Below are 14,037 nucleotides of genomic sequence, written 5' to 3'. Positions count from 1 at the left end.
AAGGATTGTGCGTGGACCTGGAATGACCATCAGTGGCAGTGAAACTTCCAAGAAAGTGGTCTTAGTCATCCTAAAACCTGCAAAAAGTGTACCCAGGGCTTCAGAAGACTCTTACCTTACAAAAAACTTGCTTCAAAGTGAAGAAGGGTATGACTACCACTGGTGACACCTCCCCGTCTTGGATTGCCAGTTGTCAGTAGCTAAGTAGCTGGTCAAATAGTTGTCCACATGGTCTTCAGAGGTGAGTGTTGTAGGTAGAGACAGAGTAGAGCTAATGTAAGGCTGGCTAATGCACACTGATGATATATTTTTGTTGCTGCTGAGTACATGAAAAGGGCTTCAAAACATAGGGGAACATTGTAATTCCAGTTACAGAAGAGGTGATTTCAATTTGGAGCCAGAGCAAAGGAAGGCTCTGATATGACATGGAAAATTAAATCCCTATATGGTTATCTACTTAAATCACTTCATAAAAAATAAGAGATTTTAAAATCTTGTTTTTGTTCAGCAGAGCAAACTCAGAACCTTAGAGGAGATAAACCACTCTTTCTAGCTGTATTGCTAGGATTGATAGTAGTGATGACAGATTCTCATCAGTAAGCTTCTGGAACAGCTACTCTACGAAAATTGCAAGGGATGAACAAAAATACTTTAAAATAAAGAGCTTGGTCAACCTCTGAATGAGCCTGAATTACACAGTTACCCATGACAGCAGGCAACTGCCTTGATGACTCAAATGAATCTGTGTTCTTTGCCTCAATGAATAATGATTAAATGAAGAAAAAAAAGGTATTTTTACTTTAGAAAGGTAATGCGAGATCTGTTTGATTGAGACAGTACTCAGGGATGTTTTAATGGAAATTAATACCTCTAGTTCTTATAACCAGGAACTTGAGAAACTTGCCTGGGTTTATTGCAATTTAAATAAAAACTACCTGTGTTGCCAGGATTCGTACGAGCACTGCTCATGCTGCCATTTCACCAGTCCTATCTCCCGCTCTGCTTTGACTGCTTGTGAAACATCTTCCTGAATACGTTGACAGGAAAATTGTTCCCTACTTGCTTTACTTCCAGCTGTGTGTGTGAGGTTGGGAAGTATGTTTGCGGATGATTGACTAAAGGAAAAGGCAGTGGGGAAATGGAGGAGTCCTTTATTCCAAGATGGGGTTGTAATGCAATTCATCAATATGTCCTTCCTGTATTGACTTTACTGACTGTTTTGCACACCGTCTTCAAAAATGTATGAGACAGCCTCTCTGGAATGACATCAGGAGATGTCATGCTGAGTCAGAAAATATTTGTACAAAGTGTTTTTGACTAATTAGAGGGAAAAAGGGCATGGACAGAGCTGGTCAGAAAAAACTTAATAAAACTAAGTCAGGGTTTAGGTGGGTGTTTTGGGATTTTTTTTTTTGAATGAATTAGTCAGATCACCAAATTAAAATTATTTTGCAGAGTCTGAATTTGCTTGCAGTGGTGTCCCAATACAACCTTGTCAGCCAAACAATTTTCAGAACAAGGTTAGTTGCCAACACATCCTCTCCATGACTTTTTCTTTCAGACTTCTCCTGAGCTGACAAACAACCTGAACTCATTGAATCCTGGCTGACAGCCACACTGCTCCATGGCCTGCTGAGCTGACAAAATCCATAGTTGGAGCAGCTCGAAGGCACAAGCTTGATGCCAGATTTTGTACAAATTGAGTGAGTGTCTTAACAACTAATCTGCTACTTGTTTTGTTGTTTTTCTGTCTGATGTGTCCCCACACCTGAAAGATTGCTCTGACCTGGTGCAGAATGTGAGAGTTTTTGAAGTCCTAAAAATTCCCCGAGGACAGGAAATTTTTTCCAGCACAGCATTTCTGCCATGACTTTCCTCTGCAGCACATCCAAAACTCATGCTGTTGTTCTTGCTTCCTTTGCCAAAATCCTAATCCAGCTTCTCATAAGAAAAATATATGAATTTTTGTTGGAACATACACAGAGACTGAGGCAAGGCAGCCTGGCTAAAAGGAGACCAGACACATGATGGAGGATGTGGTCTGCTCAGAAGCTTTAATTTCAGAGAAGCTGCCTTGCAGGTCATTTCCATTTATATCCACTGAGAGCAGTCAGTTAGAAGACAGAGAAGAAATGCAAGAGACCAAAAGCAATTAAATGTATTAAATTACCTAGATGTGAGAGATGATGACTGACTATTATGTGAATATCATAATATCTGGGTCCCTGCATCTTTTGTTTTGGATGCAGGGGGCAGCAGTTGATCACTATTCATCAGTATCATTATTTCATTAGGGACAGAAGACTCAGCTGTTATCCTAGGATGCTAGACAGTGAAAAGACCTGCCTGTTTTATCATTTGCAGATTTCCAGAGTAGTTGAAAAATAAATTCTACCTTTCTGTTCACCTTTCAATTATCTAGGGGACACACAATGCATAAGATAAACACCAGTGGCTGATAAGCAACCTCAGAAAGAAAATCAGAGTGAAATTTGTTTATATACTTAAGCCAATGCATGAGATAAACTGATAGACTGGAGCTTTGGATTTTTATACCATAAAGGAAAAAAAGGAGCAAATTTACTGCCTTGTAGCTTTTACCTTTAAAAAGTTTACTCCAAATAGTTTTCATGTGAGCCTTGCAAGGATTCAGTATTTATGTACTTCATAGGGTATAATCAATGCTTACTTATCTCTGCTTTCTATATAAAACTTGTAAAAAGATCAATCTGTGGCATGTACTTTGAGACTTTAGGCTCACATACAGAAAGAAGTGTAGTAATATCTTCCTTGCATCCTCAAAACTCCTTTCTTTAATATCTATCTTCCAATAATTAATGGAGACTCTAAAAAATAATACCTGCTGGCATATAGGCTTTGGTAAGCAAAGTACAGGCTGGATGGAGTACAAGGGCAGCAGCACTGCTGGGACTGACCATCAGTTTTGAGATTCGTCCCACCTTATTACTGGTGCCAGTTGAATAGCTCTTTTTTTTTTGGAACTCATAGTTGTATAAGAGACCACGCCACAGTGGGAGCTCCAGGAGTTGGTCTTATGAGATTGGTCTTCCTGATTGATTTCAGGGTTCTTGAGCTGGATTTCCTCATGTTAGAAAGATGAGAAACGTGGAAAGTGAGAAGGTTGCAGCTCCTGTGTTATAAATTGTGCTAGCAAAGAGGGCTGTAAAAAAAGCCAGAGGAAATGTCTCTGTGAGGTATCAGGCAAAGCAACCACGGTTTGTCTACATGGAGAAATAGTCTGTGTTGTTACTATGGAAAAGTTAATCTGCGTTTACAGAATCCTCTTAGACACTCCCATTGCTCTCTAAGAATGCCAGAAAGAACATGGAGCTATGCCCAGAGTTTTCCCTGTTTCATAATTCTTTGTACATGATCTGAAAACCTATGGGGCATGGTGGATTGCTAAACCAGTCAGTCACTTCTACTCTCAATTAAAGCACATCGTTACTTCATCTTAAGGAATTGGTTGCCTTACCCCTCTCCTCCATGGAGAGCAATTAAAAGTATACTCTTGACCTTCCCCTAAATAAGGTAGATTAAAAACATATTTTGAAGTTCAAAATATAAGATCTTGTCTGGCTCTTTGATTAGTGGTTCTAACTGTGTGTCACAAGGCATCACTATGAGTTAACTTGCTGTGGTGGTTTGAAACTCCCAAGAATCTAATTTCTAAGTTCAAGCTCCCCTCCCACAGTTTGCCCCTATGAGAGGGTTTAGTGATGTTATGGACTTGATATCTTTTTCGCCCCATGTGGAGAGTTTTCAGACAAAACACAACCATTCGTTATTGGGGGAAGGGGAAAATATTTACAAAGGTTATACACACAGATATATATAGATCTACATTGAATTAAATTCCTCTTTTCCTTCAATAAAAGTCCAAGAAGAAAAAGAGAAAAGTCTTTCTGTCACTTCTCAGGCCACAGTTCCTGCATTTCAGTTTTTTGTGGCACTGGTTAGTGTCCTTCATTTTCCTGAGGCAGCAGATTTAAGTATGAGTATGGCAGTCAGGATTTTTTTGTTCTTACTTTGTGGAAATTCCAAAACCCGAGCCCAAGCCTTCGGGGGATTTCCTTGTAGATCTTTGCTCCTCTTGGATTAGAACATTGAAGGCAGCTTTCAGTTCAGTCTTACCAAAGCTCTTTTGCTCTGTCTCAGCTCAGTAGCATGATAGAAGCAGCAGCAGCAGCAGCAGAGGGCATGGCCACCTCCTCCGCATTCCGTTCTGGCTCAGCTCTCAGGACAAACTCGGGGTTTTCAGCTCCTTTCTCTCTCTCTCTCTAGCTGCTGCTGCATTTCGGGACTCCCTAAGGGTTTGGAAGTCCACCCCTCCTCTTCAGAGAGTCTCTGGTTTTGGGAAAGTAATACAGTCTTACCCCAAACCAGCTCTGTTGAGTTTACCTCCGTTTTGTTGCCAGCTCTCCCTCCTGCAGGAACATCTCTGCGTCCTTCAGCTGACTTCATGTTATTTTGTTGCTACTGGCTATCTTTTGGCTTTTAGCCATTGCTGTCTCTGTTCAGGACTGCTCTGCTGCCGCTTTCAATGTCTTCTGCTGCTGCTGCTGACAGTAAGGAAACTCTTCCAGCTCTTGATTACAGGACCCGGTCCAGCTTTGACACTATACCGGGTCTCCCGTAGCCTCAGTTGGGGCTGGGAGCCCTTGGCCCCCAGAGGGACTCACTGGCCCCCTGCTCCTCGTGGCTCAGATCATGGCTACCTACCTACTACCCTATCTTCACTACCTTCTCTTCCATTTCTGTGGGTATGTAATTTCCGTAGGGCGCACGTAGACTATTGATCGGTCCAGTATTATCAGTGGGGCAAACCATTACTACCTCAGAGAAAAGGTTTTTCAAACCACCACACTTGCTGTCAATTAATGCTACCAATACTAAACATGTCTAAAGGGTAACTAACAAAGAAATGCCTTAGCACAAATGTTTTGCCATCTTCAAAATGCCAGCTATCACTACTGTTCATATGCTTCCTCTGCAAATTATCTTACAATTCAGAAGATAATTCAGCTACCCCATGGTTAGTTAACACCCTAAAAGAGTTATAGAAAGATACCTTCTGGAGACAAGCAATTCTTCAGAGACAAACTGATTTACCAATAACTTGCAAACTTTGTTTACAAAATATCTGGTAAATAGAGCTCTTGGAACTTCCCATGAAAAAGGAACCCCAGACAAAAATAAACATTAACTAAAAATACACTAAGTTTCTTTCTGGGGTAAGGATAAAATGAATTTTAGACATCACCAACATCCTGGTTGAGTCAATTCAACCTCCCTCAAGTCAAATACATAGTTTGGTTTGGTTGAGCATATTAGTTTTTAAATTAGTTTTTAATTAGTATAAAGAAGCATTCCTACAAAAGAGCTGATGATAAAATTCTTTGGGTTTTTTTTTCTTCACACCTTCTTACAAAAATACGAAGAGAAAAAATAATATAAAAATTAGCTGTCAAGAAGTTATTTGTCAGGCAAATTTCATACACCTGCATTTTGAGATATTTTCCTTTTTTCCAGCTTCTAAGTCCTAGTAGGAAAAGCTCATATGAGAAGGCAACACTTGCACAGACTCTGCATTACATGTGAGTGACGCTTAGCCAAGATTTGCTCTCTCATAAGTGATGGACTGTTGAGAAACTGAGGAGAAACAAGTTTTGGCAAGGGAAACAAATATGGAATGAGCAAATCTGTCTCTGACACCTGAAGATAATCTGGTGGTGGCATGTCCACATAAGGAATTGCTGATTTAGTTGAATGTAGACAACTGCAAAAAGAAGTTTGTTAACAAAGTTGACATAAATTATTTGGGAATTTTATAAAGGATACTTAACTCTACTCCTCAAAAGATTCATTTGCAAATTAAGGTGGAACGAAGAGTGGATTGAGTAGTGAATGGGCTGAGATCTTACTGCCTGAAATACCCAGTACAGGCTTGTAGTCAGCAGAGGAGTGGCTGCTCTGTTTATTCTGGCTTTTGTTATTCTGCTTCCTCAATAGATGCAAGAGTATTGCCTTCCATTTCTCTTATGGGATACAGGAAGATATGAAAGGAGAATAGTAGAGATTGGAAGCCTTATGGTTTTAGTATTCCTTTATACTAATTGTGGAGTCAGTATTGACTAACTCACCATATGTCCCTTTAGGACTGGTTTAACATGTGTTCCCTAGATGAGGTCTGTCAGGCTCACCTGCAGACTTCAGTTCTCTTTGTCCACCATATCTTTGTCCACCAACAATATTATGACTCATAACAACATACTCAAATTCTGCTCTGAAAGTAAAGCAGTGGATTGAGTTTTGATGGCAAGAAGAACATGGGCAATGACTTCTGACTCTTAGTTGAAGCACATTGTTACTTCATCTTAAGGAAGGGGTTGCCTTACTCCTCTCCTTCCTTGTGATCTTCTGGGCTTCTGAAGATCATGTCCATGGTCTGTTGCATAGACCTTGCTTCAAACTTGGAAGAATGTACTTCCTGGTGTGCTCCACAGTCAGAAACAGCTGTTCTTCCTTGCATCTAGCTCTGGTGACTCTCTAGACAGTCTTTTGATGATGCCCAGTCAGGCATAATATGCCCAGGGCATACAATAGCAGGGATTCAGCAGTAGGCACCCTGCTAGAGACTTCATACTGGTCCTCCATATATATTTATTGAAGCGTGCCTTGTTTCCCTTTCTTGATGGGCTTCCTGCCTGGGCCACATCCCAGAAAATGGTTTAATTTTATCACTCTGGAACAGCTTTGCTAGAAGCAATTGTGCATCCTCTTGTATTTTTATAAATATTTCTAAATATCTATTTTCATAAATGCAGAAGAGGCAAGTAATGGAGCCCAAAAGAATAATACTACAATAATCTCCCAGAATTTCTCTGGGTAGTTTTCTGTTGTGAGAGTCTGAGAGGAAGCAGCACAGGTTAGCTAGATGACAAGGCAGAGTTGAAGACTCCAGCTTTGAGCAAGGACTGATGAGCTCAAGTGCTGGCCACACTCACTCAGACTGTTTGGAGATGAGAGTGTGAACATTTCCTACCAGGAGACCGTGTTCCCCTGCTTGGTGATTTTTTTATTTATGTGCATCAAGTCAGAAAAAGAACAGAAGCAGAACAGATGAGCAAGAGATGTGTGCCAGCGAAGAACTCAGGCATAGGCTGACATGGCAGTGCAAGGACAGGCATTTACTTCTAACAGTGACAACATGTAAGACTCTAATTTAGATGGTAGTTTCCACTGGAAAAGTTAGTCTCCCCAAGAAAACATGATTCTAATCAGCTCACTTAGCTATTATTAGCTCTAAAATTCATGGTTGATTTAAAATTTATAGACAGATGTTCTTCTTAAACAGTGTTTAAGCTTTCAAAAGAGCTCATGCAGAGACCTCTCAGGATTACAAAACCAGATGTCCAGTGAAGGCTGTGATGGTCAAGATTTCAGAAACATGAAGTATTTATTGTTGTCTTTACTCTGAAGCACAGAAATACCACAAACTATTCAAATTACTTGAAGGCTTTATGGATGTCCTTTCTGTGGAGGGGCAATTTGATTCAAACAACAAAATGTTTTCGTTAGGTGTTTTGTTCTATTTAATCAGATCACCTCTTAAACTTACAATGCTTGCATACAGGGCATTAAAATTCAGATGAATGAGAAACAGCATCTGTACCATTAAAAAACAAAGATAAAACTTCCCCTCTCCTTCCTTCCAGGTGCTGCTCTCCATCTGTCCCTTCCTCCCTCACTCCTGGAGATCTTTGAGTTTTATCTCTTGAGTTTTCCAGCAGGCCTTAACATTATACTTGTCAAGTATAACATTAATGTTAATAATTTGAATATTAATGTTAATAATAATGTTAATAATGTTAAAATCCTGTCTTATACCTTCATTATGTCTTTTGTTTGTTTGTTTTCCTGAAAAGAACACGTTTCTTCTCTCATTATCCCTGAACACAGTATTCTAATTTTGTGTGCATTTTATGGAGTAATTTCATATTTTACAATACCAGATGTTTCCTTAAATGTGAAACAAGTTCCTGGATCGTTTGTTGTTCGTTGAAATACCGGAAAAAACAACTTGCATTGTGAAAATCACAAACTTTTTTTTCCTTGATAATTCAGTGCAGCCCAACCTAAAGCAGCATTCCAGGTACTTTTCTAAAGTAAAGATTTCTTTCAGAATCTTGTCTTGATGACGTTTTAGTATGTTCATTTGAAATAGGTGTTGTTTCAGCAGTGAAATACAAACTTGGTATTCCATGCGCTTGTTTCCAAGTCAAGTAAAAAAGTGGTGAATGTCAATGCCTGTAGCTGTTGGAAAGGAGACATGCTAATGCTACTAAACGGGACATAGGACTTCCTCAAATTACATAGACTTACATATTTTACATGAGGACAACAAATACTAAAATTTAAAGAGGTATTTCTTCAGGCACCAAAAATTAAAATGCAAAATTTTCTACTGCACAATAAAGTAGATCCTAAAAGTGTGCATGTGTTCAAAAAGTGGTTAGACAGGATGAAAAATTATCTCAAACGGTACTTAGCAGGAGACCTTCCCTTTGACTCAAAAATCTTCTAGATGCAGACCTCTGACTGCTGTTTATCCTAATTTAATACAGCAGTTGTTGTACTTCTAGGGGTGAAATAAAAGTGGATTTCAAAACTGTTTATATGATTTGGGAACATAAATTTGTATGGAGCTGCAGTATGTGCATTCCTACATTCCTTATGCATTTTTTTTTCAAATCTCTGCCCTCAACTCACTACCTATTTCGAAAGCCTTTTTTTCCCCATGCTGTTTTTTGTCTAATCTTGTTTACTTTGAGTTGTCAAAAATCAATGAGATGTAAGGGAATACCTAGTTAAATCATAACACATTTAACTTGTGAAAGAATGTTTTATCTTCTTTAAATCACCATCTAGCTGCAGTGCACGTTACAGTACCTACACTATTGCTTTTTTCTGGACTCCCCTCAGATTGATAAATACTGCTTTTAATCTCACTACAGGCACCATGGAATTTACCTTTCAAGTCTTCAAGAAACCACTGGAGTAGTTACTCAAATACAGTATTTTCCACCCCTTGTTTTTTTTGTTGGTGAAGACCGTACAATTCTTCCAATATGTACAAAAGTATTCTTCCTAATAATAGTCTTGCTTATGCAGACCTCTCAGAAATGGTTGGCAGATTAACTATTGTCCTAGTTAGAAGAGCTGGGACCAGTTTATCACTGTATGGGTGTAACTCAAACCTGTGTATTCTATAGCCTTCCATGCCATTTCTCAGAAACTGTTATCAATAGACTATTTCCACCATCTGCCCAGGGCAGGCCTGACTCCTCGGGCTATAAACTGGGTGTTAAGATGCCTGCGAGATAAGAGGATGCTCCTCACACCCATATTTGAACTCCACGCCCTGAGGGAGGTACTGGGCATTCCTGCCTGAACTGGAAGATATATAATTTTGGGGTCTTGGGACTTTTTAACCACTCATGGGATCCAGAGGAAGACTGCAGACTACCACTCTTGACTGGACCGCAACCACCACCCTCAACTGGACTGCAACCACCACTCCTGACCAGACTGCAACAGCACTCTCACCAACAGGTTTTTCCCCTCTCTTTTTACTTTGGACTCATGGGGCCCAATGACCACCACTCTGTTCATGCCCCAGGGTGCTGGGTTATACATTTGGGGTTTGTGGGTTAAAACCAATTGTTCGTCTGTATAATCATACTTATTGTATTGTTTTATTAAATTGTTATTCTTACTTATAATCTCTCTTTTGAATTGGGTTCATTTCCCCCGCTGGTTTACCTTTAAACCAGCACAGCTATTAAAATTGTGTTTGCTAGAGAGATTACACTGATAACAGCATAATGAATTTCTGCTTGGGTAGCATTAAAGTATCCAAACATGTTATAATGTGTGTCCCAACAAATACTACTAATATGTTATCGTGTCAGGATTTAAAGTTCAAAGGTGCATAGGCATTTTTTTTGAAAATCAAATAAAGGCATTTTAATATAAGCTAGGGAGACAGGCAATCACTGTCAAGCAATTATTTCCTGTTGCTAAAAGACTTTCCATATTTTGCTTGTACTGTTGCCAGCAATCTAACAACTGTTAGGTTAACAGTTATTAAACTTGCAATAATATATGCCAAACTAAGACTGAAAGCAGGCACAAGTATGCCATTTTTCAATGACAGGAAAAATATTAGGTGATAGGTGTATTACCCCTGCTTTTTTTTTCTTTTGGAGACCAGTGAAACAGCCTAAAAAATGGGTAATTCTTTGCAAAAACAATTTTCTTTGCGTACTTATTAAAAGTGGCATGTTGAGGAGCAAAATAAACAGATTCTGAAACAAGTAGTTATAAAGCACAAAGTAGTTTTTCCTCACAAAAAGACATCGTCATGGAAAGTTCAGAACCTGACACTTGCAACATGTGTGTTGAAACTCTAACTTGCCCCTGTATCTTGGATCTTTGCTCAGTTGTGTGTCATCCCTTGATGCTGGTTTTATAGATGCAAATCTGAAAAACACAGTTCAGTCCACACAGTTTAATATGGCCATAAATGCCATGGGATTTCTGACTTCATCTTAGGCATTACTCCCAGACATAATATAACAGTTTTGAGATATACCTCCAGCTTCATTTGTTTCTTTCACTAAGGATTCCTTGCATTTTTTAAAGTTTGAGACATACTTTGAGTGTTAAATAGAACTCCCCATAAGGATATTTCAGAAACTAAGATAATTACCAGTTTTTCAGTGATTTTTAGAGTAGACACAATGCAGATCTTATGCTACAATGCCAGAGAAGTCCTCATAGCAGGAGCTGAGAAACAGAGCTTCAAGTAGGTAAAGAGTCCAGTGTTAACACTAGGCAGCAGTGGTCTTTAACAAGCAGCCTCAGGCTTTTCTGGGGCTCCTTGTCTTTTTTATGGCCACAGAAATTTTACTGAGGATTACAGATAATGCAACATGAAATAGTTCCCACAACTACTGGGAGAAGGTTAATATTGCAGTTTAAGGGTCAAGACTCAGCCAGTCTGGAGTTATCACAGGCAACCTCACAGGATGGTACTCCTCTGCCTACAAGCTCAGTCTGTGTCCCTGCTGTGACAGCAGCAAAGGTCTCCCCACTCCGTCTGGAGTGAGTGGATAGTCCACTCATGCAACCTGGTGCAATTTACAAGCCCTGTCACTAGCCCATAGTTCCCATTTGGGCCATAGCCACTTCACAAACTGGGGCCAGATGAGAGTACTTGGTATTTGCTCCAGAAGAAACAGATATTTCGTGGAGATTTTGTCGAGGTAAAAAATGCAAGTAGAAAGCATTACAAGCTCTGACATGCAGCAGCGTGGAAAATTTCCTATGTTTACCTTTTTCTCCTACTCCCTCATTTACATTCATTTGTCTTCACTGTAGCCACTAACAACTGAACAGCAAATTAAAATTGATAATCTCTTATGACCCCCTTTACAGATAAGACCTGGAAACATGAAGCTGGTGTTACTTCTGTTCTCCTTTGACATTTGGTTAGGCAGCTTGATTCAGTCACAGCTGAAGCTGGCAGTTGTGCTGGCAGCAGCCCTGGCTTCCTCAAAAGCTTCCTTGCTCTCTGTTGAAATGGCCACAGCCAATGCTTTGGAATTTGGATTTGCAACCTCAGTAATCCCTGCAGTTAATTCATTGCACAATGATGTCTTTTGTCACGGATTTCTTCAAATAGTATTGGACTGCTATTTAACAACTTCACCCCAAAGCAGCTGTGGATTTCTGAAGGTTTAACATTGGAAATGTTTTGTCTCTTCCCCCAGTATTCAACAGATTTCTTCAGATTGATCTGATATATTCAGCATCAATTATTCCTTTTTAGTTTTCCATTCTCTTCTTGTCTAAAGCACTTTGACACCCTGTCAGTCAGTTGAAATGAGCTTACTTCTCACCAGTAGGTTAAATATTTTCCATGCTGGTTAATTATTATAATCCTGAAGCACCTTAACTATTTGTACTGTCATAGAAAGAAATTATAAAATTGAGGCTGTCTCATGAACATTTGTACACAAAAGAGTAAATTGATGAAAGAACAACTCAGAAGTTAGCTCCAGCTGCAGAATATCCTTTCTTTCTATGGAAAAAACCCATACATATTTGACTGCTATGTAGTTATACATAATTTCCATTGGATCATCAGTATGCAACCTATACTATTCAAATTTTTGAGTGGATGAGTTACACGGGACAAGGAAGATTTACATTTGACTTAGTCTTAAAATTAATCAGAAAATATCTTTCTACATAGAAAAACATGGAAATGAAAAATGAAGTTTTCGTTATAAAGGTGTATAAAAACACCTCTAAACTTCTAATTTTATCAGACTTTTTTTTTTTGAAGGGGAAGGCATTTTTTTTATTTTTATAAAGAATTTATATTTTTAATATTTTAACTTAAAACCATGTGATTACAGTATCTTTTCATTTTTATGAAGAAAAAAATAGTGAGGCTCTTATTGTCAGTTGTGCTAATTCTTAAAGCCCCATTCACCAAAAAAACTCCAAACCCAAACAATTCCGCTATCTCAGTTTTCATGAGAGTTTTAAAATTCTCAAGCAATCAGTATTCAATGTACAATTTTTAAGAGTTCATATTTCAAAGGCCTTGAAGACATAATAAGTCAGCTGCTTAGTTGGACAGTTGTTCGAAATGCCACACTGACAGACTAAAAGAGCTTCTTAATACAGACTCACGAGCTCAATTCTCACAGTTTCTGTTGCGTTTTTCTTTCCTCTGCAACCAAGTGAACTATTAGTGTAGAAATTCTCAAGACTGCACCTATGGAACCTCATAAGATGTCAACAGGCATATGGAGGCAGTTGAGCAGTAATCTTCAACACACTGTGAGCTGCAGTAGCACTCCAGACCTGCAGTTATGTAAATGCTGTACCTTTGAAATTATTTTTAAAGGAAAGTTGTAGTGACAGCTTGATCTTGAAACTCAAGTGAAACAGAAAACGGAGCAACAATACTGTGACAGGGATCAAAGTAATTTCCAAAGGAAATTTTCATTTCACTTAGCTATTATTGAGAAAATATAGATTTTTGTCAGAAACTATGCAAGTGTCACTCTCTTCTGAGTACACTAACAGTTAAATCTCACATAGACTCCTCAAGCCCTAGGCAATCAAAACCACCATCACACTAGAAGTGAAAGAGAAAGCCTAATATCAATATACATACCTGTATATAATAACATATATAATAACATATATGGTGAACTTGCCACTGGCTGCTGCATGAGAGGAGCCCCGAAGAAAAGATACAAGGACTCCCTGAAACAACATCTCAGCCTTGGCCATATTGATCACCATAACTGGTCCACTCTGGCCTCAAATCGGGAGGCCTGGAGACACACCATCTATAACGCAGCTGTTTCCTTTGAGAACACACGCAGGATCACTCTCAAGGAAAAAAGGCAATGCAGAAAGAACCGTGTATTGCAGAATACACCATCTAAGGAGTCTTTCTGCTGTGCCTTTTGCAATCGGATATGTCTGTCACGTATTGGCCTCATAAGCCACCAGCGTGCCTGTAGCAAACGTGGATAGAGCCTTCCTAAATCTTTGTTCACGAAGCCTAGCCATGCCATGATGATGATAATAACATAGTATATTGAAAAATGAGATACTTTTAGCAATTTCAAGCTTAAGCATACTTTGCAAGTCTTGATGCTACTGAACACTACTACATTTTTTAGAGGAAGGAAAAATAACCCACCCCTGGAGCCAGCCCCTGCAGTCAGTACCTACACACGTAGGGTGAACTGTCTTTCCCCACGGGCAGTCAGCATGGGTACAAACGCCCGTGGCACATCTTTCTCTTGCCAAACAAGTAGGGCTGAATTTAGTGGGAGTGAGTGGGAAGTAACTCCCTGGAACCAGGTGGTGCTTGAAGGGCACCCAAACATGAATTTCACCCCGACACCGCTGCCTCTCCGA

Source organism: Pseudopipra pipra, chromosome 3 (genome assembly GCF_036250125.1).
Source record: "Pseudopipra pipra isolate bDixPip1 chromosome 3, bDixPip1.hap1, whole genome shotgun sequence".
NCBI classification, from domain to species: Eukaryota; Metazoa; Chordata; class Aves; order Passeriformes; family Pipridae; genus Pseudopipra; species Pseudopipra pipra.
Note: the sequence above shows the minus strand (reverse complement) of the source record.